Source organism: Zootermopsis nevadensis, unplaced genomic scaffold (assembly GCF_977971745.1).
Source record: "Zootermopsis nevadensis isolate Lab colony 2312 unplaced genomic scaffold, Znev_1.0 Znev_ptg000061l, whole genome shotgun sequence".
NCBI classification, from domain to species: domain Eukaryota; kingdom Metazoa; phylum Arthropoda; class Insecta; order Blattodea; family Termopsidae; genus Zootermopsis; species Zootermopsis nevadensis.
The window spans coordinates 10,296,482-10,321,637 of record NW_028259192.1 but is presented as its reverse complement, the minus strand read 5'-3'; the positions used below and the strand labels follow the sequence as shown (position 1 = coordinate 10,321,637).

At 40.5% G+C, this 25,156-nt stretch overlaps 1 protein-coding gene across 8 annotated transcripts in view; it reads right to left on the bottom strand.

Annotated features, from left to right (window-relative positions):
- The window catches only part of LOC110838220 (beta-1,4-glucuronyltransferase 1), a 142,391-nt gene that overhangs the window by 59,794 nt on the left and 57,441 nt on the right, over window positions 1-25,156 (bottom strand). Inside the window, exon 2 of one of the 8 annotated variants that reach the window (XM_087340881.1) lies at window positions 22,585-22,627. The exons of the other annotated variants lie outside the window; for them this stretch is intronic. The gene's annotated coding sequence lies outside the window, so the exon portion shown is untranslated. The remainder of the gene's footprint in view (window positions 1-22,584; window positions 22,628-25,156) is intronic. 8 annotated transcript variants of the gene reach the window in all.

Below are 25,156 nucleotides of genomic sequence, written 5' to 3'. Positions count from 1 at the left end.
AAAGTTTACTCAAATGTCACGTAGCTTACAAATTACTTTCTAAATGGTTTACTTAGGATTTGTACACATCTCTTGACGGCCAATTACACTAAATTTAACGCAAAAAACTTTTCCATGTATTTTGTCATATACGCCTACACATCACGCAATAAATATCATGTACGTACATTTTCATGAGGCGTGTATTGTGTTACATATCAATTTAATGTGCTGAAAGCCATCTCTTTCGACGCGAGTTTTATGAGAGATAATGGTTGATTTGGATCATCGCCTTATATTCTGTATTTGTCTGTCTGATGTTGGTTAGTCGTCGACTTCTCAAAATGGGTTACCACGGTTTTCTCATATGGCAATGTATGTGGCATTTGTAGTGGACGACAAAGTGGCGCTGGGATAGTTTTTCCTCTCAGTCCTTCGGCTCTCTTTTGTCAATATCATTCCGCCGAAACTTAAACTACACTAATATAATCTGCGGGGTAGATAATGTGCCCATTAGCGGTCTCAGTTACACACAGACAGTATCAGCCCATCGTAAATAAAAAACAGAATGTGTGTGCGCCTCCAAGCGCCGAATAGTTGAAATTCGAGTTGTCTATAGCATCAGATATTAAGGTTAGTGTGTCGAGAATGACCGATCGACCGAGATCAAGAACTGTAAGTCGGTAAGGAAGAAACTTGAAGAAGGCTAGAGGTGACGTATTTTAAGGCCGGAATTCTCCTGGACTGTCTGATTAATATCACGAAGTCAGGACAATCGCTAGTTTAGAATCTAGTACCTTCCAGACACAAATATATTATACTATACCATAATAGCTACATCAAATTCATCATTGTTCCTATGACTTGTAGGATTACAATACAATTAGACGACGCCTTCATGCGGGTAGGCCCACTTACTTACTCAGCACCCGAGGACCTGAAACAAGATATCTTTAAACATTTACAAACTTAAAAACATCGAAGCAAAGTTAAAACGATACATTAACTTTATCAGGTCGACAAGCTAAAAAATGTTGAAAAATCCCTTTCTGTCTCGTTTCTTCCCTTCTGATTTGCGTTTCAAACAAAACGAAATGGATGATTTACAAACCGATCTGTGATCACCGCTACGAAATTACATATACAGGCATGCCTCGGACATATTGCGAGTTCGATTCCAGACCACCGCAATAAAGCGAGTCACACGAATGTTTTGGTTTCCCAGTGCATATAAAAGTTAGGTTTACACCATACTGTGGTCTATTAAGTGTTCAATAGCATTATGTCTAAAAAAAAATGCGAGAATTGCCAAAATGTGACACAGAGACACGAAGTAAGCACATGCTGTTGGAAAAATGGCACCGATACACTTGCTCGACGCAGGGTTGCCACAAACCTTCAATTTGTAAAAAACGCAATATCTGCGAAGAGCAATAAAACGAGGTATGCCTGCAGTTTAACACGCTAGGCCCGAAGCGATTTCTGCCGGGCACAGATTTAGTCCCGTAACTCACCGATGAATGACCTTCATCCTACAATGTTAAAAACAATTCAGAATCCCTACTATGACATTCCGGTGGGTCTCACAAACCTCATGCAACTTTCCTGTTTCAGAAATGATGTTAAAAATACATTATTTGACTTCAGGAGAACTAAGGCTGGATCTAACGACATAATCCTGTGATCCACCGGTGTCTCTCACGGCATTGGAATCAATTCTCATGAGACCAACCCATGATCCTCACGAAGCCGTGTTTATACACAGCGCCACGGCGACATATAACGGAAAAAAGTAATATTACTTCGCTTTAGAACAAGCATTTAATAAAAGCAAGGACAAAATTATGTTTGTTTCTTGCAGTACACAAACGTTCACGTGTCTCTTCATGGGGTAGAGAGTGATTCATAAACTCTTTTCAGTCTGAGGCTGCCCTGACGTGAATAAACTCTGAGGTCCCTAACATATAAAAATGACATAAAATGCGATTTTCCAAAATGGAAAATACTTACTAATGAACCTTAAACATTATAAATACTCTTTACATTAAACTAAATGCTAATTTAATAAAGTTTTTACCAGTTTATATGTGTTCTAATTAAGAAAATCCCCCCCCCCCCCCCGAGGAAAAAAGAAATGCCTAACGGCTCCAAGAGAAACCGCGTAGCCCAGTTTGGGAAACGTTGGCTCATATTCCAGGTACACAGGCAACTTTACCTTTGCCTTTTACCATTTCCATAATTGAATAACGACTGGCAGCTCTTTCATCACAGAAATGTAAAACATTTAAACCACTTCATGATGCGCACCTACGAGTCTCGTTCTTAGTATAACGGTTGCAACAGAACAGTTCAGCAGTGCACACTTCCGTATAAAATAATTATTTTTTTCTCCTCGATATTTGAAGACATTACAGAGAGTCTTTATATACTCGTCCTATTTATTTGCTTCCGCGAACGACACGAGTCATGCGATCATCTGTGGAGTTCTTCTCACCGTAGAAAGACGTTAAGAAAGTAAATACCTTGCCGGCATTGCCATGGAAATCTTCGCTGACCTTTACGAACACAGCGACTTGAATGACAGTTGGATAAAATCTTCAGAATTTCTAGCGGACATCGAACCGGTACACGACATATAAAACTTGTGCGTTGTTGCAGAATTTAATCATCTGAAACTTGTTGGCCTTCAAGAGACTCTCTGTAACCTGTTTGCTTTAAATAAATCACTTGATGTATTGCAGTCTTCAGCAGTTTCTATTTACAACCATCAGATGGCTGTAACTGCCGTGTATAGGACACTCACCTGATGTAAAGCGCTTGAAAAGAATGGAACAAAATTAGATGCGAAGTACATCCCCTATTAAACGAATATTATGTTGCACATAGTCCACCACGTGAGGTACATTCTACACGGCGTTTCAAAACCTGGCCCTACGTCCGTCTTCAGGTGTATGAGACTGACATGTCATGGGAATTTTTAGCGTAGCGTAGTATAATATTCCTGTACTGGCTCAGTTACTGTCACAAACATGTACAGAATCAATAGCCCTTAGTTTCTAGCAGCCACACAGTCCACCAGTAGCCAAACAACGTACGCGTACAATCATCACATTTGATACACACATAACCTAAAGACGCGGCGCGTATTTTGGAGGACCCAAAGTTAAAATCTATGAGCCGGGATAGCTCAGTCAGTATAGTGACTAGCTACGGGCTGGACGACCGGGGTTCGATCACCGACGGGGGCAGAGGATTTTTCCTCTAGCCTCTGCGTCCAGACCGGCTCTGGGGCCCACCCAGCCTCCTCTACAATGGGTACCGGGGTCCTTTCCCGGGGGTAAAGCCGGCCGGGGCGTGATGCTGACCACTCACCCCCATCTAGTGCCGAGGTCAAGGAAGAGAGGAGCTATACCTCCACTCACCCCAAACGCCTACATGGCGTATAGTGGGACAAATTTTTTAAAAAGTTAAAATCTCGGCTCGGAGGCCATATATCCTGTAGTTTCCACACTTTTCCTTAGTCTACCCAAACAAACACCTTCTATCCATGTCCTTTCCGCTCCATTGTTCATTAATCATCTTATCAATCAACGCTACGTGGATTGATCTACTGATAGAGTCGTTTCTTTGTTCCATGAGGCAGTGGGGGAGTGGAGGTACAACTCCACGCACGAACTTCCCTGTTCTTGATGGAGTACAGCAGTCTTGTTCACAATCCGGCCGCTTGCTATTAAATTCCAAACCTGTTACAACTGTCTGGTACACATTTTAAAACACTGTGTGCGCTGCGCAACCACAGGCAGCCTACAGTCAGGCCACTCAAACGCGTCTCGAAATTCATTTCACTGAAGGCAAGGAGTAGGCCATGTGCAGGCTATTCTGTTATCCAGTGCAAGTAAAGGCCTTAAGACGTAGCGACCTTCTGTGCATGGAATCCCACTAATTATAGTCGAAGTCTGAAGGTTTCTCACGACGATGTGTTATAACACGTAAAATTGTTCTTTCGGACTCTGTCTATCGTCTAACCCAGTGGTATTCAACCTTTTTTGTTCGTGTACCCCCAGATATAATTTCTCTTCAACTTTGTACCCCCAAAGGTGTTGGTGTATAATTCAAGTTATACATAGTATATAATCCCCCAAATCGAATGTCCTTACATCCGGTTCTCCTGTGGCTAACCCTAAATCTGGCCCTGATTATTCAGTGTTTATCATAAAATTATATATATATAATTTCTGTATTATTGTGAGATATGACATAAAATGAGCGGGAAATGGAAGAAGACAATTACACAAAGAGTGACTTATGTCTCGTAATATTACTGTTATTAAATCAAGGCTGTTGCAGCAGGCTGTACGTGAAACTCGAAGAGAAGAAAAAAGATATAACCACAAAATTCTGGCGGGGGAATCTTTTATAAGTGACCGTTTCAAGCTAAATGCCTATGGACCTTTCAGGTTACATCTGCTCTAATGAAAATTAAGACGAGAACTGGATAACTAAATTATACGGACGTGAGCATTAAATTATATTTCGTGTTGCTCTTGTCATTCTTGTATAGACAAACATCCTAATTAAAGTATGTGTCTAAGTTTTCCCTGAGGCTTACTGTTAATTAAATATTTGCATAAGATTTTAAAATTTAGTCTGCAAGACAGCGAGTACTCTTCAAAACTTTCCCTCGGGCGCTTGTGCAGGCACATGATGAAGTGCGTTCCATAAAAATCTTAGAACCCCTCGGTTGAGTTACAGCACGCGACACTTCTTTAAGAGGTTTATCATAAGAAAAACTGACTATCAGGCCGGAATCAGGCATTGTCAGTGTTGAGGCGATAAACCAGATGGCGTTCAAGACTTTCTGGCAACGATTTTTACCTCGCGTTCCCACAAAACCTAATGTATGAAGATGGTAGCCCATTCTTCGTAATCTTATGTAAACTTATAATTCATTGCCAAAACAAACAGAACATAAAAGGAAAATTTTTTGTGTTTACGCATATGTAGTACGATTATAAGTGTAGTGAAGTGAAGAGAAAGCCCTGATGAAATGTGAGTGCATCAGTTCACGACGTATGTAATTCATTGGATTGATGCACACGAGCGAGTTATTTTGGCGAGCTCGCCGCGTCATTTTCTCGCGCGTTTTAGCAGTACATGCGAAGCAATGGAGCCACGCACACTATGGCGGTGACGCGGCGAGCTCTTTGCGCTCGCCAACCACTGCTACTTCGCCGCGAGTTCGCCGATCGCCGCGAAGCAGCAGACTGTGTGAGAGCAGTGGGCAGTGCACACGTGGTTCGCAACCCTCGCAACAGCTCAGAGTCACAATCAGCATTTCTAGAGGAGGTATTGCAAGCCTCATCGCAGAATCTTTACTTTTGATGGATGCATCCAGTTTTGCTGCTAGCTCATCAAACGACTTTATACTCATACGAAAATAATTATGAAATTTACTTCCATCTTCTCTTAAATCTATAAAAACTGTCACGAACGCCCCTTTTAACAGCCGTGAACTAACCAACGGGTGTGTCCAATACTTCCTATTGCGTTTTTTAAACGAAATAGGCAAAACTACACGTTTTCTTCTGTACACATCCATTTTGGTTGCCATCCAATCTAGCACTGGTGGGAGTTTTTCGGCGTGCTCGCAGCGATGACGCTACGTGTGCACTGTCACGGGTTTCCTCGCTGCGAGCACGCGCGGCATTTTCCCGCTCAAGTGCATTTAGATTGGATGGCAACCAATGGAGTCAGGTCCGGTGACCTCGGTGGCCATGCTACTGGGCCACCACGCCCAATCCATCGCTGAGGGTACCGTTCATTGAGATGAAATACGACGCGATGGGATAAGTGTGCTGGGGCTCTGTCGTGCATAAACCACATCTGTCTTCTTGTATTCAGTGGTACATCTTCAAGGAGACGTGGCAAGTGTCTTCTTAAAAATCACAGACATGAAGGTGCTCTGAGACGCGATGGAAGCATGTAGCCAACAATTCCTGCCCAAACGTTGATTGAAAATCTTTGCTGGAAGCTGGATTCACTTTGATATAAAGTCAATCAATTGAAACTTATTTTTGGATATTATTTCGAAAATGAAACATTTGCGACCCCAAGTTCATAGGAACATTTTTTTTATTATTTTCGATCCTGGAACAAGCACATGAAGTTTGTAAACATACTTCTGTATATAACTTATCTTTACATAAAATACGGGCCATATTTCTCGCCCGCTGTGTACAGATAAGGATAAATGTGTTTCTTGTCATATGGCGATGGTAACATTAGAAGATAACACATTGAGGCAAACTACTCTCTTCTAAATCGAAAATTTAAATACACGAATTTATAAACGATAGCAGAAACAGACCAAAATATTAAAAAAACAAGTCTTTATTCCAAAACCTACACACGAAACTTCTTAACCAAATTTTGAAATGCTTTCACTGTTCTTAACTAAATGGAGCGTTGCCTTATTAAGAATTTGACGGTCTTTCAGCGAAGCAATAAATTCCATGCTTTTATATAATCCGAAGGTTCATCGCTGTATCCACTATGACCCACTAATGGGCTCCATCCACAGGTCCCGCACCTTTTATTAGAGATCCGTCATAATACGATCTGCTGAATGAAGCCGAATCCATCCAAAATTTCAGATTCTCATTATCTCCTGTGCGTGAGTTCAAATTCTTTTTGTTTAACTAAGGATCTCTGACAAAACAGTCGGTTCTCGGGTCCAGCACCAATCCTGTGCCTCCTTACACACAATACAGGAGTTTTAGCATAACGCTGTCGCGTTGCGTTGCGTTGCGTGATGTTTGCAAAACAACGCGTGAGGATGAGGCAAAGCGAATTTGCGGTTGCTCATGAATGTCACAATGCGCAGATGACGTTTTATCGTGCAATGGGTGCTGGTGGTGTTACTTAAATGTCACGTCATCATCGCGTTAACAAGCTGAAAAGCGCGGCGATAACAGATTTCGACTTGATTCTGAAGGGTTATGACCACGGTGTAATCCAATCTGGATTGTCGGGTTTTGTACCTTGTCCTGCGTCTCATGTCATAAACACACGTTTCCTGAGCTGGATCTGTCCTCGTCACCTCAGGTGCATCAAATGGGGCAAACCAGCATTTGCGGTCCCTTAGAGTGAGCCAGTCCCCAATCACTGGACCCAGTGGACCCAGCCAACAATCCAGGATTTGACTTGTAGATGAAAAAAGTCACTGGGCGTGAAACATTGCACATTATTCCGGTTATCCCATGAAGAGGAAGTGGACCGTGAGCGACTGTGTTCGATCACGTGGCAACAGATCGCAGTGCCTGGCTTTATCGCAATCTGTCAGTTGTTCCTTTCTCAGCGCTGACGACACACAAAGCATGGGAATTGGTTTCCAGAAATAAAACACGAGTATCAGCTTCCCTTCCGGACAGTCTCCGATTACTTCTGCGACAGTAGGTACAAAGGCAGTTTCAAGTCAGAGGATTTGTGTTAAAAACTATCAAAGAACGATATAACAATGCACAACGACAGAATCTGTTCGAAAAATTCCAGGAAAGAGGTCGGATCTGAGGTTTTCACGGCGGTGAGTCTGAAGATGGCTGACTTCTGGGTTGTTGCGCCGCGTAGTCTGGTATAAGTTTACCAAAGTTACAGAGGTCCATGCTGTCTCCATCATCAGGGCGATGAGGCCATCGACTAGGTGACTGGAGTCCGAGGACTGACAAAATTTGAAGCACGAACAGCTCATATTACTGTGAATAAAATTACTACTTGCAAACGTTTGCCACTCTCAGGAAAATAAGAGCATCTGCTGTTATGATTACTCGTTAGTATTTTCCACGGATTAGGTTAACAGGTCTGAGGAAATCAAACCCAGGCTCCAACTTACTCTTACAAAACACATTTCGTCTGAGACAGTGGTTATCAGATCGCTTCCAGCTGGAACTTTAACCACACGCAGAAATTCCTGCGGGTCTCCACTGTACGTTGTCCGATAAGAACCAAAAGTGGAATGTGACGACAAACAAATTTTAGTTAAACTCCCCAATATCAAATTTGATTGAAATCAGTTCACTCGTTTTCAAATTGTTACAAGCATACATGCGGATGGACACGGTGACTTTAATACGCGGTCAGCAGAGTTATGAAAGCCTAAAAGCGGCAACATTCAAACCTCAAGTATCACGGACATCTTAATGTGTTTACACACAAATCACTCGTACTTGCAAACTATAAACATATTTTAATTTTCTAAAGTAGACGTCAGTGTATTATTAAAGTTGATATATGCTTCCCACGAAATAAGAAACCTAACGTGCCGGTATACGAGAAGTTCTAGCCGACTATGATCATTTTATGGCCTTGTACTGTATATTTAACTAAACGTAAACATTTATTTATCAGTTTTGTCAGGGGACATTCCGTTATCAATTTATAGCGCCAAGTTTTGCTACGATATTTCAACACAAGATGAAGAAGTCGAAGGAAATTAAATAAACGGCAAGATCGTACAGAAATTCAAATGCACGAAAAACACAAATGGAAGATACATGTACCAATTGGAGTACACCTATCCACTCTTGATATTTCACGAATAATGCAATAAATTGCTAAAGTTATGCGTAGTGACATCATTTTACATGCTTGAGAACTTTACACGAAACAATCGTTAGCCACGTCCTGCTGGCATTAAAAAGACTCCAGATAAACCACTTTGAATTCCTGTTTGACTTCGTCTCGGCGTTGAGGTATCGAATGGGTGTTTGGTTGCACGCTTATGACAAAATTCTCACCTTAGTGTCTACGTTTCATATACAATATCATATTTTTTGTTTCGATAATTGCATATTATGGTTGTACCGTTATCTGAGTACAATATGTAGAAATGATTCATAAACCACCCCCACATCATCCCTGAAGATGAAGACAGTACGTTTATCCGAAACACTGGCATCTACCAGGGAGTCTATATGGCGTCAAAACCCAGAAGCGCATCATGAACCCGGAAGCAGCTCAATTGTAAACGCAAAGTAGCTTACAACTGAAAAAACAATACTGTAGACCTATAGCTTAATACAGCTGCAATTCGACATTAAAAACAGAAGTAGATTTACATCGTTAATCACTCGTAAATAAAATATTTAGAAGATCTTCTCTCGATTTAAAGACATCTTCTGACCGTGGTTGATGCGCCTCCTTGCCATCTGTTCAGACAAAACAGTCACCTTGCCTGACTTCCTCTTTGCTGGGACCGAAATTTGTTGCGACCGCTTATGAAAAGTTTATACCAAAGCCAAAGGAGCCTACAAAACATAACGTGGTTTCTGGTAAGCAGTTTCAGTTCATTGCAGATTAGGTACAGATGCGGTCAGAACAAACCTAAATCCAAATACTAACAATGATTAGGTGTACAGAAAGGAAATACGGGTTTATTCTTCAAATATTTATGCAAAGATTAGGCTCACGTTATTCTGGAAATGCCTTCCCTAAAACGATCGGGTAAGGAAAATGGGAGTATTCTTTAATCGCGTTTCGCATTCACAGAGTCAGGTACCCTCCTTTACATTTGCATGACATCGAAGATTAGTAATAAAAAATTATCATTTAAATAATATAGCCATTAAAAACCCTACTGCTTTGTTCTGTGTTATCGTTTTCAAAGACATTGTCCATATTGAATAAATAATCTCTTACGTCAGACATTCACAGCATTTGTTAATTAGTCTCCACCGTAATGAAAATAACCGGCCTTTGTGAAATTAATATAAACTGTGAGATTGTGATGAATAATATTGCATGTGGAATCTAGTTTAGCTTCTCCACCACCAATGGCTTTTCAATTGCATTCTCACAGCAGGAGGGCATTTCAGACCACAGAAAGAAGCGTGTCTCTGTGCTGCGTTAATTCAATCTTCCTGCACTACCCATTGACAACCAAATTGGATTGTTCAAGGCTTCGCTCTGTTTCTTTCTTTATCCACGGCTTCAAAATGGGCGTGCAAAGACAAGTTTCAATAAAGAGCTTCCAGAATTGGAAGACGACTTCAGTTCTTATAGTATAAAAATGATACATATCTTCAGACAACTGCGGTTAGACGTGCCAGAGACGTTTCTCACAACCACGGAGTTATGAAAAATCCATATCGGACGTAAAGCTACAGTTGAATTTATGGTGTACATGAAACTAAATAAATACAGATGTTTTAATCTAAATCCTTCCTACCATGCGGATGGTTTTGTTGCACGATTGTATTAAAAAAAATAAACCGACTGAGTAAATTCGGTATTTGCTCTGAATAACAAATATTTCTAGGATCTCCCATTTTTTTGCCATTCATCCGACATTCTCTGCATAGTTAACATACTACAACCAACGAAACGAACGATCACTGCAGCTGATACATTCATTAAATGACATTCATACAGTCACTTGAAACTAAAACATGACGAACCAAAAATATTTCAAACACCAGCCAAAAGTTTCTTTCTTTAACGACGGTTTCTCAACTACAAAGGATATATAATGTCGAATTTGTGGCTGTAGAAGGAAGCGGTGATGTTAATTTCAGGTACTACTTCAACCAGGAGGGGCTGAGGAAAACAACGAAAACTTCAGTCACGATTTCCGGCCCCCGGGGCAAGAACTAGCCCTGGGAAGTCTCTGATGAAGCGTGGGCAGTGGCCATTCAACAGCTACGTTCGGTCTTCCGCTTTTCAAATTAATGATTCGCTTTGGAATTGTAATTACCTGCGATCACCGTCACAAAGGTTCAACGTGGCATTCCCTAAAGCTGAAATTTATCGTAAATACAGATTTATTACGAAAAAGAAAAAAAGGTTTCTATTCAGTCATGACAACTATTGCTCATTTATTTTTCTGCGCAGATGAAAAAAAGACGATGGTGGCGGAGGAGGAGAAATCTGAGCAGACAAAGGCCTATTGAAGAAGATTTCTGTCTTCTGGGTTGTTGCGCCGTCTAGACTGGTCGATGTTTACCAACTTTTCAGAGGTCATACTGCCTCCATCATCAGGGCGATGAGTCTGAAGATTTCTGTCTTCTGGGTTGTTGGGCCGTGTAGTCTGGTCGATGTTTACCAACGTTTCAGAGGACATACTGCCTCCATCATCAGGGCGATAAGTCTGAAGATTTCTGTCTTCTGGGTTGTTGCGCTGTGTAGTCTGGTCGATGTTAACCAACGTTTCAGAGGTCATACTGCCTCCGTCATCATGGCGATGAGGTTTTCACAGCGGTGAGTATGAAGATTTCCGTCTTCTGGGTTGTTGCGCTGTGTAGACTGGTCGATGTTTACCAACTTTTCAGAGGTCATACTGCCTCCGTCATCAGGGCGATCATCGTCCTATTAACTTGAATTGGGGAAACAAGACATAAATGCAGAAATATTGTACTGAAATCACATTGAAGACACTACGACAGGTGTTAAGACACAGGCTGGAAAGACATGAAGTGGTTGCAACAGGTTTACGATCGTGGAATGCTTTGGTATCAGCGGCGTTGAACCTTGGGTATTTCTACCACAAGTTAGTTTGTTAGTTAATATCATGATTTTGGGCATGTCCAGACAAGGGGCTCTGTCCGATACAGTATAATTTTTACAAACTATAAGAAGAACGGCAAAGGATATGCACTAGACAATATTGCACTTAGAGCGTAACAAATTAATTGTCTAGTCGATCCGACTGTATTATAGTGGCATGAGTCAACATGACGACAATCGATACTAGAGCTCACGGCAAGCGAAACACTCCTTTATGGCGCTTCGAGTCATTTGTTTCAAACTACGTATTGCGTCTCTGCCACTGACGCTAATTGCCCAAGGCAATAACACAATACATGATACAGTTGTAATTACAGCATTGATTTGCTGATTAATTCTCTAGTTCTGAGTCCAATGAGATATACAAAACTACGAAGAACGATTTTGCAAAGGTCTTTGATAAGTGGATTCGCTGAAGCTATGGCGTTATATTGGACCTGTAATCAACATACCTACATGTGGTATTTCGAAAATAAAATAAGGGACTCTTCTAGAGACCCTGCGATAAATTTCATAACATGATGGTGAATGAATTCAACTGGTTAAGTCAGGATAAAATGGTGAATTCTTGTAAACACGGAAATTAAACTTCGTGTTCAATTAAAGGCGCAGAATTTATTGACCTGCTAAGCAACTACTAGGTTCTCAAGAAAGACTCTGTTCCACATGGTTAGTCTGTAGTGGAAAAAGGGGCAAAGAATATTTTCATCGGTCCCGTACACAATGTTGTCACGCGTGGAGTCTGGAGGCGCTGTGGCAGCCCCTTGGAAAGAAAAATACAGTACAACACTTCGCTCTACTAAACGTCACACTGTATTGGTCAGCAATCCTGACTTGTATTCGAAAGGTCTCCGTTTAGAGCCTCGACCTAAACAACTATTAATTTTTTCAGGTTTTCTATAATTTTTGTATATAAAGTTAGGCAAATAAAGCAGTACCTTAAAGTGCCCAGTCACTTCCATCTATACAAATACCAATTCGTCATTCACAATCATCGTACCATACGACATTAAACAAACTATAGCATGACAAAGCGTCGTAAGATGAATAATTTCACTTTAGAATTAGCATCACCTTGCATCAAACTTCAGAACACTTCTCAGTTCTCTAGAACTTGTAAACTAATGACAATCCATAGGGCAAACAAATTTATTCATATTAAATCATACAATTCACAAGACTATAGTATATTATAAAGCATAAAAGGTTGCGACCTTTTATGCTTTATAACAAACCATCGTCTTATGATTTGTATGATTTAATATTAATTAATTTGTTTGCCACTGATGATGACCTCTTGAGGTCGAAACGCATTTGACACTAAGTGTCTATTCAAAGTGTAAACAGTTTTTGTTTGCATGCATGATTTAATATATCAATACACTGCATGGTACGCAAGGTTTTAAGTCCACAGGGCGTCAGATAATGAACTGTATCTTTGGTTTCATTAAATGTGTGAATTCTTAATTTTCTGTAACGTCTTCATAAAGCCGAATGTAAAGTACTGTTGGCCTCACTGTACATCACCTCACGTACATGTGCGTTCAGGGCAGCGCTCGTCAATTTAAAATTATTTTGCTTAATGTGGAATATTCCAGAAGCACGTATTATCATCGCCCTCAGACAAGATTTGAAACTGGTACTAAAGGACAGAGTTCGACAGATAACATTTACATGATTCAAGAAAACAATTAATTGAATTCTAATGTCGGCTTTCCACTTGTATTCGTCAGTTATTTTACACAACAATGGCTCAAGTGACACACAACAGACCTCTGCAGTTCCTCATCCGCCGTTCCTGATCAGCCGCCCCATAACCTCGATTCCCCATACATCGTCTTAATCAGAATCGCTCCGGAAGTGTGCTACATAAGACAATTAGCGAAAACAACGGAAATGGCTGACATCTTGTTTTTGACTGGCGGCAATATATTCAGCAAGTCTCTTAAGCAGGTCAAATTGAATGAGAACAAAATAGGATTCGAGCTTTTCACGGCGGTGAATCCGAAGATGACTGTCTTCTGGGCTGTTGCGCCGTGTAGTCTGGTAGAAGTTTACCAAAGTTTCAGAGGTCTTTGCTGCCTCCATCATCAGGGTGATGACTCAAAAACCTCTGAAACGTTGGTAAACTTCTACCAGACTACACGGCGCAACAACCCAGAAGACAGTCATCAACTTCCCAATTTGTATTCACACCTAACGCTAGAGATGAGAAATCAAGATGGTTGAGACAGCCAAGGTGTGCACCATGAATAGAGAAATAAAGAGGGAAATCCATTTGAGAAACCTATTCGAAGACGGTATGACATCATCAGAACAGATCTTGCGATAATACAGAATGAATTTGTGACACGGAATGAACTAAGCTAGTCATGTGGTCCAATGGCGGATTCTGAGTGAACGAAGTTTAATAAAAGCAAAGAATTTCTTGAACTGTAGGGTCTCTGGATGAGTTGATAGGCAACCATACACACACACATTATCAATCTGACAGAGACAGAAGATGCTCCCTGTTATTGACTTTCACAGACCTGTAGAAACAGTGGACGAATGAGCGTCTTTTGTATTCCATTTGAGGCTAAATCAGGTTCCCCCGTTCTAGGCTTCACAACGTGTCAGAATTGAAGCCGACAGTGTTATAATTTCCGAGACAAACGAATTTCATAGACAGTACTAGCTAGTACCAGACACCACGAATAAACCAAAGCAACACGCTATTTGCGTCACCACTCAACGCAAAACTCGTTTGGAAAGAGGCGTGTTTATTCTTAACCAAGTGTACATGCTTTCTTCGGGCTGAGATACCACATAAACAAAACTGTATTTTGTTCCATTAAAATAAAATAACATGTTACGTAATCAACGTCATGAGACGCCGGTAAAAAAAAAAGATCAGTGCGAAACGCAGTCCTCACACTAATAATGTCTGGATGATACCAGTACTGGTTATTAATGCATAATAAGATAACACAGAACGCAGAAAAACCACAGAACATCTGCATTTGATGTAGCCCTACTGTACTTTGTTCTCCACACTGTTCGTTTCAGTCAACATAACTTCGTAAATACACAGGGGTAATCCTGAGTGGTATACCTTCCGGCAATACTAAGCCAGAGAACAACGAAGTATGACGAACAAGTATGATGGAAGTTGAACGCATCGGTAAACGCCTACAAGTTTCTGCACAGGTAACGCTCAGTGTTGGTTGATCTAAGTGACAAGATGTTACAGGAGTACGGAAGAAACTGTAATAATGACAAGCTTTCTTTATCTGTAGATCTCTCTTCGCCGAAGATAAATAAAAGATGGGGTATCGAGGAGGGAGAGGTAGGCGAAACATCTGACGCGCATGGGGGAAACAAGAAGTGCATGAATAATTTTAATTGGAAAACAAGAAGAAACTTGAAAGACTGAGGCGGAGATGAGGATAATATTAAACATGATAGTAAACAAATACGTGAAGATGTGGACTATATTCGATTGGCTCAAAACAGGGTCTGTTGAAGGTCGATTGTGAACACGGTATCGATTATTCGTTTTCCACAAGACAATAAATTTCACTATTTGAGTAACCAAGTTATAAGCTTCTCAAGAAGGATTCTTTTCCATGGAATGAATACGTGAGTAACCGACAGACCCTGTACAAAATATAACTTAATTTTCACCATACTGTGTCCACATCACAAACAGCCACATTCAAAAGCAGAGTTCTGAATCTGGATGTGGATCTGTATAGCACTAAGCTGCTCTGAGGGATGATTTATAGAAGCTGCCCCTTATTATCTGAAATTCGTTTCCATTCTTTGACTTCAATAACGTCTACTTTTCACCGAAATGTCAGCAATTTGAATGCCGTGGTTAGTGTGTACGACTCGATCATCAATCACGAGTCACACGTCGGAAACCGCTGACCTGGACCAAAGTTGGAACAGCTTCAGCGCTCCATCTGAAAATGCGCATGTCCCAATGTCACTTCGCTCCAGCATTTGCCTGAAATGAACTGCACGCAAGACTTCCACATCGACAAATTACACAGCAACACAGCATTTATACTCTGGAAGAATCAGATTCGAATCTCGTCCGGGTTACCGGTTATCCTGACAATTTTGTGGTGTTTCCATCAGCCGGAATAGTGCGTTCAAACAGACGTCTGCCACCTTGGCATACACTTTAATACAGCTAGCATTCATGAGTATCTCTTGAGATTATTAGGCGCTCTGTAGCCTATGCAGCTGATACAGTATCGTTAAGTAGGCTGATTTTAATGAGTGATATTTCGAAGGCGTATTCATCACGAGTGTGTACTGAAGAGTGGGTGTCAGTACTTCAAGCAATGGTGGCAATGTCTCCGGCACAAAAAACAAAAAAAAGGGGGAAGGCGAGTGTGCAGTTATCGATCCTTTCAACATCGATGGTACTGTTCGACCAGACAACACGGCTTACACTCACAGAACCCCTTCTCATAAAGAATACCTGTGAATGGAATAAAAAAACGGAATGTGTAAATGCACGAAGCGTGTTTCTGCATTCTATTCAGGAAAAGTTTCTCGATTCTGCAAACGTGTCTTCCTCCCTTCACTCAACTTCCTTCTTTTCCTCTACTTTTACTAACTCTTTCATTATCCTTTTCTCCAATTCTTCAGTTCCTACTTTCTATTTTACACTGTAGCTGGGCTTTCGTTCTTTCGTTAAAATATTTGGGCTATTTTCTTCCTTCTTTAAAGACAGGATTCTTATGAGGACTCTTTCTAGGTGCATCTGTCCTTCCTAAGTACTCCTGAACCAACAGACAGACTTCTCTGATATTAGGCAAGAAGGTTTGTGCCACTGGATTACTATTGTCTTCTGCATCTCTTCCCTTATACAACTGAGAGAGTTGGAATCATGTAAACATCTGAGGCGGAACACTCACTAACATAAAATTAAATTTACATTTCATAAAACATTGAATGTTGAGAAATATATTTTTTCCTAAATGTATTTTCAAACTAACTACATGGCTAACGAGAATCGAAGGTTCATCACCGAATTAACCAAAGCCCTCCACCGGACCCTGTCCTGGGCCAACAAAATCCAGTCTCCTTCAACTCCTATCTCCCATAGATCCCGCCTAAGATTTTCCTCCCATCTACGTCTAGGTCTCCCCAGCGGTCTCTTATCCTCAGGCTCCCCGACCAATACCCGGTGCACAACCCTTGCCCCATCCATGCGCGCTACATGCCCCGCCCATCTCATTCTTCTCGACTTAATCACCTTGACAATATTGGGGGAGGAGTACAGATTTTTAAGCTCATCATTATGCAGTCTTCTCCATACCCCATCGTCTTCTCTCCTAGGCCCAAATATCCTCCTCAACACCCTATTCTCAAACACCTGCAATCTCTGTTCCTCCCTCTGAGACAGAGACCATGTTTCGCACCCATACAAAACAACAGGCAAAATTATTGTTTTGTATATTTTAATTTTCAGGTTCTTAGAAATCAGACGGGAAGACAAAATATTTTGAACTGAGAAGTAGCAAGCATTTCCACAATTTAGACTCCTCCTAACTTCCTCATGAATATTATTATTTTTTTTGTTATTGTAATGGCATATTAAATGTTGAATATGACAAAGCAATGGGTTAAAGTTATCAAAAAAGTATACATTCCGAAAGAGCATCCTGTCGAAAGAGACTCTGGCGTCAAAGTACTGGCAAGTGCTAGCCGGGGTCAATGGACCTCTATATGTACCGCTTGAATCAATAATAAGTAAATCTGCATTTTGTACTCATGGTTTTCGTTTAATTCTCAGTGCAAACAACTATTATTTCCTTAAACAGCATTGGCAATTTGAACTTGTAATGAATGTTGCGTTTTCTTTGGGGATCGGAATGAATCCTGAAATAACAATTAGACGAGCTTCGGCTTCAAATGGTTAACGAGCACTTATGTGAATATGAGTATGTTCTTATGTGCTCACACATTTATTGTTAACTAACTCTACTTAGCAAACTTTTTCTTCATGAGCTGATAGTCGATCAGTTAGTCAATAAATTCCCAGCCATTTCTGGAACCCTAAGATTCATTACTGTGTTGAAAATAGTACGTCACTGGATCATATCCTGAGCCTGTTTAATCCATTCTATAAACAAAAGTAGCAGTTATTTAAAATTTGTTTCACTAAGTCCTTCAACCTGCGCATAGGTCTCCAAAATTGTCTTCGGTCCATGTCTCATCTCCCCACAAACGAAAAATTTCATTATGAAATTTTTTCCACCTTCTTCTTACTTCATTCCTCTTATCGTCGCATAGGTCACGCAAAGATTTATGACCAAGTACAAGATCCCCTGTGGCATTTCGTAACAGTCCAGCACGATAAAATCTTAATAATATAATGTATTATATTATATAAAGATGTTAACGGTTTTGAAAATACGGAAAACTTAAAATATATGCAAACAAAAACAATAAATCAAAAGAACATTCTCAAAAACAAAATAATATAAAAGTAAGAGAACACATTCTTGGAATGGTTTGTACCATTCAGTTTATACCGTATTTTGTCAATACAAAAGTATCAATTTTAATACCAAAAATCGCTAGAAATTACAATTGTCTACGGGCATCAAACCGCGACTCCCCAAAATGAGCCCTCTGCTCTCCATTGCGAGGCTACCCAGTTGTGCGAGCTCAATTCAGTTAATCCCTCTACAGCGTGGATATTATTGTTGCCATGGAAAATTGCTTTTAATTAAAAATACATTGCGGTTCTTTTCCTCCTCCGTAGATATGTTTCAAGTTGCGTGCCTGGAATCCTTTATCTGCGCTCCGACGTCTCCACCCAAGTCCATAATGTCTGGAAGCACTGACACACAAATCACTAGGACCAGTAGTTAGTTCACTGCGCTGCATACACGTATAATTTGCATTATCCTCTTTCTGAGAGACTGAGGCAGGCTACAATCCCAAGAAATAACCAAAAATTATTTTAAAAGGATCAATTGACGTGGAAACCAAACTTGTAATAGCCTATAAGGTTTCTCAGTGATTCCAAGCGGGAAAAAATGGATCACGTCATGAAATTGTACGTTAAAGGAAAACCGAAAACCAACGACACCAATAACAACAATAATGTGTAGGATTTGAGGTTTTCACGGCGGTGAGTCTGAAGATGGCTGTCTTCTGGGTTGTTGCGCCGTGTAGTCTGGTAGAAGTTTACCGATGTTTCAAAAGTCCTTGCTGCCTCCATCATCAGGACGATGACTCATCGCACTAAAACGTCGATAAACATCTAACAGATTACACGGCGCAAAAACCCACAAGACAGTCATCTTCAATAATAATGTGATTTATATAAGACAGTGTTATTTTTAAAATTAATTCTACTGAAATAACTAAACTTTGTATCGACGTCCTCACAAGAAAATCTCGTTATCTCCAAGAAAGAAAGCTAATGGAAGTTGGAGATTTTCCAACACTTCTTCAGTTAGGATCTTCGCTACAAGACATCACAGGAAATCTCATTTTCTCAGTTTTGAGAAGTTACAAAGTTTTCTTGTGAGGGTAACGATATTTATTGTGATGAACTTACGACCGAAAGAGCAGCACTTTATGGCAGATTTTTAATATATATAATCCCACCTCTTTGATATACAGTGCGTTCACTAATAATATTGAAGAAAAAAATTATCACTAACCCGGCTCCCACAAAGAACTGCTATAATACAGGTAAGCTGAATTTATTGTTTTGATGGAGTGAAACCAGATTTTTAGCGCTTGGCGGTGAGTCACGCAGTTCCAGCCGGGAGGTGTTAGTTGCGTTTTACTTTATTAGTGAACACACTGTATAAACAATAACAGACAACTTTAACCTCTACACTGAAACATGAGTTAGTGCACTCAAAAAAAAGAAAGCATGCGACATAAAATATAGTTTCTATTGTCTGCCAAAGGGCGCGGCGTGGTAATCGCTTTATGCAATAGTCAATATATGGATGCCTTGAGAAAAAGGCTATGGCTATGACCATATAAAACTGCATATTGCCCCTGGCTGGCAACAAGACTGAGGGCAGGAAATTCTCCGAAAAATAAGCAGATTGTATACTCGGTTTGTCAAAAGAATAGCATACTTTCTTTATGGAATCCGAAGGTTCATCACCGTGTTCACAAAAGCCCACCACTGGTCTCTATCCTGAGCCAGCTGCATCCAGTTCGCTCCATCAATTCCTGTCTCTGTAAGGTCCATCTTAACGTCATCCTCCCACAAAGGCCTAGGTCTTCCCAGTGGTCTCCTCCCTTCAGACCTCCCAACCAATATCTTGTAAGCACCCCTATCCTGCGCCATACGTGCTGCATGTCCTGCCCACCTCATCCTCCTCGATTTAATCACCCTAACAATATCAGGTGAGGAGTACAGGCCTTTAAGCTAATCATTATGGAATTTTCTCCACAAACATTTAAAAGCAGCAGCGATAGAGCATCTCCCTGTTTCAGGCCATTCTGAATAGGAAATGTATCGCACAAACGTTTACCTACACAAATTTTGCTTTAGGTTTTACTTAAAAACATTTTAATTAGCCTGACTAGCTTCTTAGATACACCAGATTCAAACAAGACAATGTAGAGAGATTCTCTGCTAACTGAGTCATAGGCTTTCCTGAAGTCTATAAATAGATGATGGAAGTTTTTGTGTAGTATCTAGCAAGTGTAGAAAATGTGGATCAGTTGTAGATGTATTACGGCGGAACCCACACTGATGGTCCCCAAAAATTTCATTGGCATATGGAGTCAGCCTCGCCAGAAGAATTTTGGATAAAATTGTATTACCTTCTTTCCACCACGCCCCCAAGCTAAATCGGAAATGTCTATTGTTGCAAAAACCCACGCCTGTGTCACGCACAGTGTGCGTGTGACACAGCGTTGTCTAAAGCCATAGAACACTTTTCCCATTTTGCTGTATGTTTGTGTTGCTACTGAGTATGTGGCGTGTGGTACTCGTACTTCTGGGTACATGAAACTTGAAACATGTGATACAAAAAATGCGCGTGTACTTTTACAAGCAAAATATTTAACTCGCTTGTTGACATCGTTACAAAATAAAACCACGGAATATGGGTGATATTTTAACAACAGCAAAAAGATATAAGTTTTTCCGACTTTGGCGCAGATAGAGCAGGCTACACTCAAATTATCCAAAAGACTTCCTTCGATTATGCTTCAAGTTAAATATTTTAATTAGGCCTACACAACAGTTTTTTTGAGAAATATCAAGAATCTCGATTTTAGATTCATGTAAACTGCGTTACAACACCTCAAGAAAGATCATAAATGAAATTAGGACAATAATTTCTTAATTTGCGTCCCAGACACAATAAATTATCGAAATTCGTTGAGACATGTAACGGGAGGTATATATGAGGTTAGAAGTTTTCAGTTTAAAGAAGCCCATTACACATACGCCAACTGCAGATCGGTATGGGTTAGTAACAAAGCATTATTTTTTCAAAAATTTTATGTAAAGTAGACTAATGAAAACAAATTTGTTTGTTAGTAACAGATGTGCAATTTTAAATTTGTTACCCCAATTCCTTTTGGCGTCTCCTAACACAGACCGACTTAACTGTCCGCGACTGCTCATGTTAAGATATTCATATATACCCCCCCCCCCCCCCGGACCGATATCTGGATGCCATTCCTTCCCTACTTTGAAATTATGGCAAAGTCAAAGTACGAGGCGCGTCCTCAAAGTAAGTTTCCCACTCGTCCCACAGCTAGCAAACCTTATATTGCGCGAAGCGACTGTGCGTACGTGATAGAGCAATGACGTAGCATGGCGCATGCACTAACGGCACCTCCCGCGTTCTCACAGTAGCATCGTTGCAGCTGTTGAAGATGGAGGTTCTTATTCCAGCTCCCGCCGACTGTGAAGTGCGGTCAGTGATAACGCTAGGCCGCACACGGCTCGACGGACAGCAAGTCTCCTGCAGGAGTTCAGCTGGGAGGTGTTTAATCATTCACCCTACAGCCCGGACCTCGCTCCCAGTGATTTCCATCTTTTCCTACACCTCAAGAAATTCCTGTCCGGTCAGCGTCAGCGTTTTGAGAATGACAGAGAGGCGGAGATGGTTGTCACACAGTGGTTCCAATCCCAGGCGGCAGACTTCTACGACACAGGTATTCAAAAGTTGGTCCCACGGTATGACCAATGTCTCAATTCCGGTGGCGAATATGTTGAAAAATAGCTGGACACTTGCTGTATCTGTTGCAATAAATATTTCCATGAAATTGTGTTTTGTTTCTGTAAACGGCCCCAGGGAAACTTACTTTGAGGACGCGCCTCGTATTTGCAAATGTCAGTAACAGATAATTCAATTCGTCCACGAAGAAGTTATCACAGATTAAATCGGGGAATTCTTGCCTGGCAGTTAACAATTTTTTGACTTCCCGTCTACCTAAAAACGAAAAATCTGCAATTTACCCGTTGTTTTACATGGTTGTAAAACTTGGTCTCTTGTCCTAAGCGAGGACATTATCTGCTGTTTATAACACAGTGCAAAATACTAATAAAATAAGAGGTTCTTTATATAGGATTTGAGACTTTCGCGGCGAGTACAATCAATAACATCTTATAAAATAAACGTGACATCAGAACCCTGATGAAGGGGACAGAGTTGGTTTCCGAAACGTCGGTTTACTACGGTAACCAGTTGACGCAGCTGATTACCCGAGAAGATTTTATTGAGGTTCTTTTTAATTTGTATTCTCAACCAGAAATTATTATAGGGATGAAATGCAAAAAAGACGATAGTCCAGTCACGCCGATTGCCAAGTGCTATTGCTGGTGCCATTTACAAGACAGACCTCTTGAAGGAAGTTACATTAACCAGACACTTTCACTGAACCATCGCTCACCACAAAATAAAACATCATTCATTTTTAGTACGACGGCAAGAACACAAACTAGATTCAATCTAAGCACGAAACTACAGCCATCTGTCTTCTAGTAGCCACAATCTGTACTAACGTGACATGTACCCCATTACTGACCCCCATAAATTCATGTCTTACCGTTACAATGGCTCCTATAACTGGTAATGGTCAGCAAAATTACCTGCAACAAAACCAAAACACACGTCAGTACAGCCTATTTAAATGCCCTGCACTATCGAAGGCAAATGTCCGACACCGAGTATATTAATATATTGACTTATTTAAATAGTGCAGACTGCTTTCACCCATTAATAAAAACAAAAAGTTTCGTGAATCATATTTATATTCTGGTTGGCCAAATAAATTTATGAAAATTGCTCACTGTTCTACCAGTCTTGTCTTAAAAATGATCTATACAGATACAATTAAATGATTATGATTATAATTACACAGGGGTAAAGCAGTCGGAGTATAAAGTTGGCCAATAAAGTCCATATAATTCCAACGTTTCAAATGTGTACAGTCCACGCAGGTAAAAGTTTACCGACATTTCAGAGATGTTTGCTGGCGACAAACACCATGACGGAGGCAGCTAGTACCTCTGAAACGTCTGTAAACTTCTACACAGCGCAACAACCCAGAAGGCAGCCATCTTCAAACTAACCGCCGTCAAAACCTCAAATCCTGCGTTCATACAGTTTCTTGAATGTCGGATCAATTGGTTCAAAACTTGAATGGGAGAATATATATGAAATGGTAAACACGTAAACATAAATTCGTTCCTTACGAAAGCAAAGTATGCCCACCTGAGCTAAAATCGGCACTGGCCGAGATGTAAAGCTTCTTATAAACTTTAACCTTTCCCCAACTACAATCGCGGGTGGTCTTGATATTTCTATTCGTGCACGCCCGCTAAGTCAGGGCTGTCCATCCTTACTGTATACTCCACATCTCTAGCCTTGAATGCTATCGGCACAGGTTATGTGTTTATTGTTTACAAATGCCGTCCGTTCGAACTTAGATTTACAGCGCATTCCCTTGGGTCATGAATGAATAGGCTCTGGTGCCGTGTAGACTCGTAAATAGATGTCAAAGTTTCGGAGGGAAAAAAATAATGTCTCTATTTTCAGGGCTGGAACGCTGGCATCTACCTACGAGTCTACACGGAGCCAAAATCCAGAACATCACGATCGTCACCACATAAAAAAAACTAAAATCTCACACCTTATATGTTGAAGCCAGGTTAAATTCATTATGTGTTAATGACCTCAGAACGAATGCTTTCTCAATTCCAATTTGTGTTAATGATAAGAGTAATTCGGTTTGAGTTCCTCTAAAGGTAAGTGAAAATTACAAAGAAGTCATGCTGGGCATTGTCCGGTGCCTTGGCCAATCTTGGTAAATTATTTCCCGGTTTATAGTACAATTCTTCCTTTTTGTACTGCATTTGTAATTAACCCATCCAGCTGTTGATGCAGTATAATAATAATAAATAAATTATTTAATATAAAATTTTCTTTGGCACTGTGGCACGGCTGTTGGGAGGATTAAATAACACTGCGCTTCGTACGATCCGACATCTACACCAAGAATATGCATTATGTATGTGTGTATGTTTAATGTATCCTACAGTACATATTGGGAAACGACCATCATAAACGCGATGTAATTAACTTCGTAATTGACATAGTTCAGTTAATTATAATTTTCAGTGTTATATAACTAATGAATTAATGAACTCTCGGTTATCAGAATACAAAGGATTCTGCTTCCTGCAAATAATAGCGTTCACTTTGTGGTCACGTGACATCCTTAAACGGTTAAATAGATTAATAATAACTAACTAACTAACTAGATGGCTTACCGAACCCGAAGATTCATCACTGAATTAACCAAAGCCCTCAACCGGACCCTGTCCTGGGCCAACAAAATCCAGTCTCCTTCAACTCCTATCTCCCATAGATCCCGCCTGTGATTATCCTCCCATCTACGTCTAGGTCTCCCCAGCGGTCTCTTCCTCTCAGGCTTCCCAACCAATGTCCGGTGCACACCTCTTGTCCCATCCATGCGCGCTACATGCCCAGCCCATCTCATTCTTCTCGACTTAATCACCTTGACAATATTGGGGGAGTACAGATTTTTAAGCTCATCATTATGCAGTTTTCTCCATGTTCCATCGTCTTCTCTCCTAGGCCCAAATATCCTCCTCAACACCCTATTCTCAAACACCTGCAATCTGTGTTCCTCCCTCTGAGTGAAAGACCATGTTTCGCACCCATACAAAACAACAGGCAAAATTATTGTTTTGTATACTTTCATTTTCAGGTTCTTAGAAATCAGACGGGAAAACAAAATATTTTGAACTGAGAAGTAGCAAGCACTTCCGAAATTTAGCCTTCATCTATCTTCCTTATGAATATCATTTTGGTTTGTTATAGTTGTTCCCAAATATTTCAACTTTGTAACACTTTCAAAGGATTTATTAGCCACCGTAAGACAATTCTGCCTGCCTGTTTGCTGACGACGAGATACTAACATGTACTTAGTTTTTTTCTGAATTTACTTCTAGCCCCACCTGTCTACCAGCCTCTAGTAAAACTTCTGCGTTCCTCTTTATTGTATTTATATCGTCCCCCAATAAATTAACATCATCTGCATATGCCAATAGTTGATTTGTCCCATTCAATTGCAAGCCCTCCTGCGTATCTTG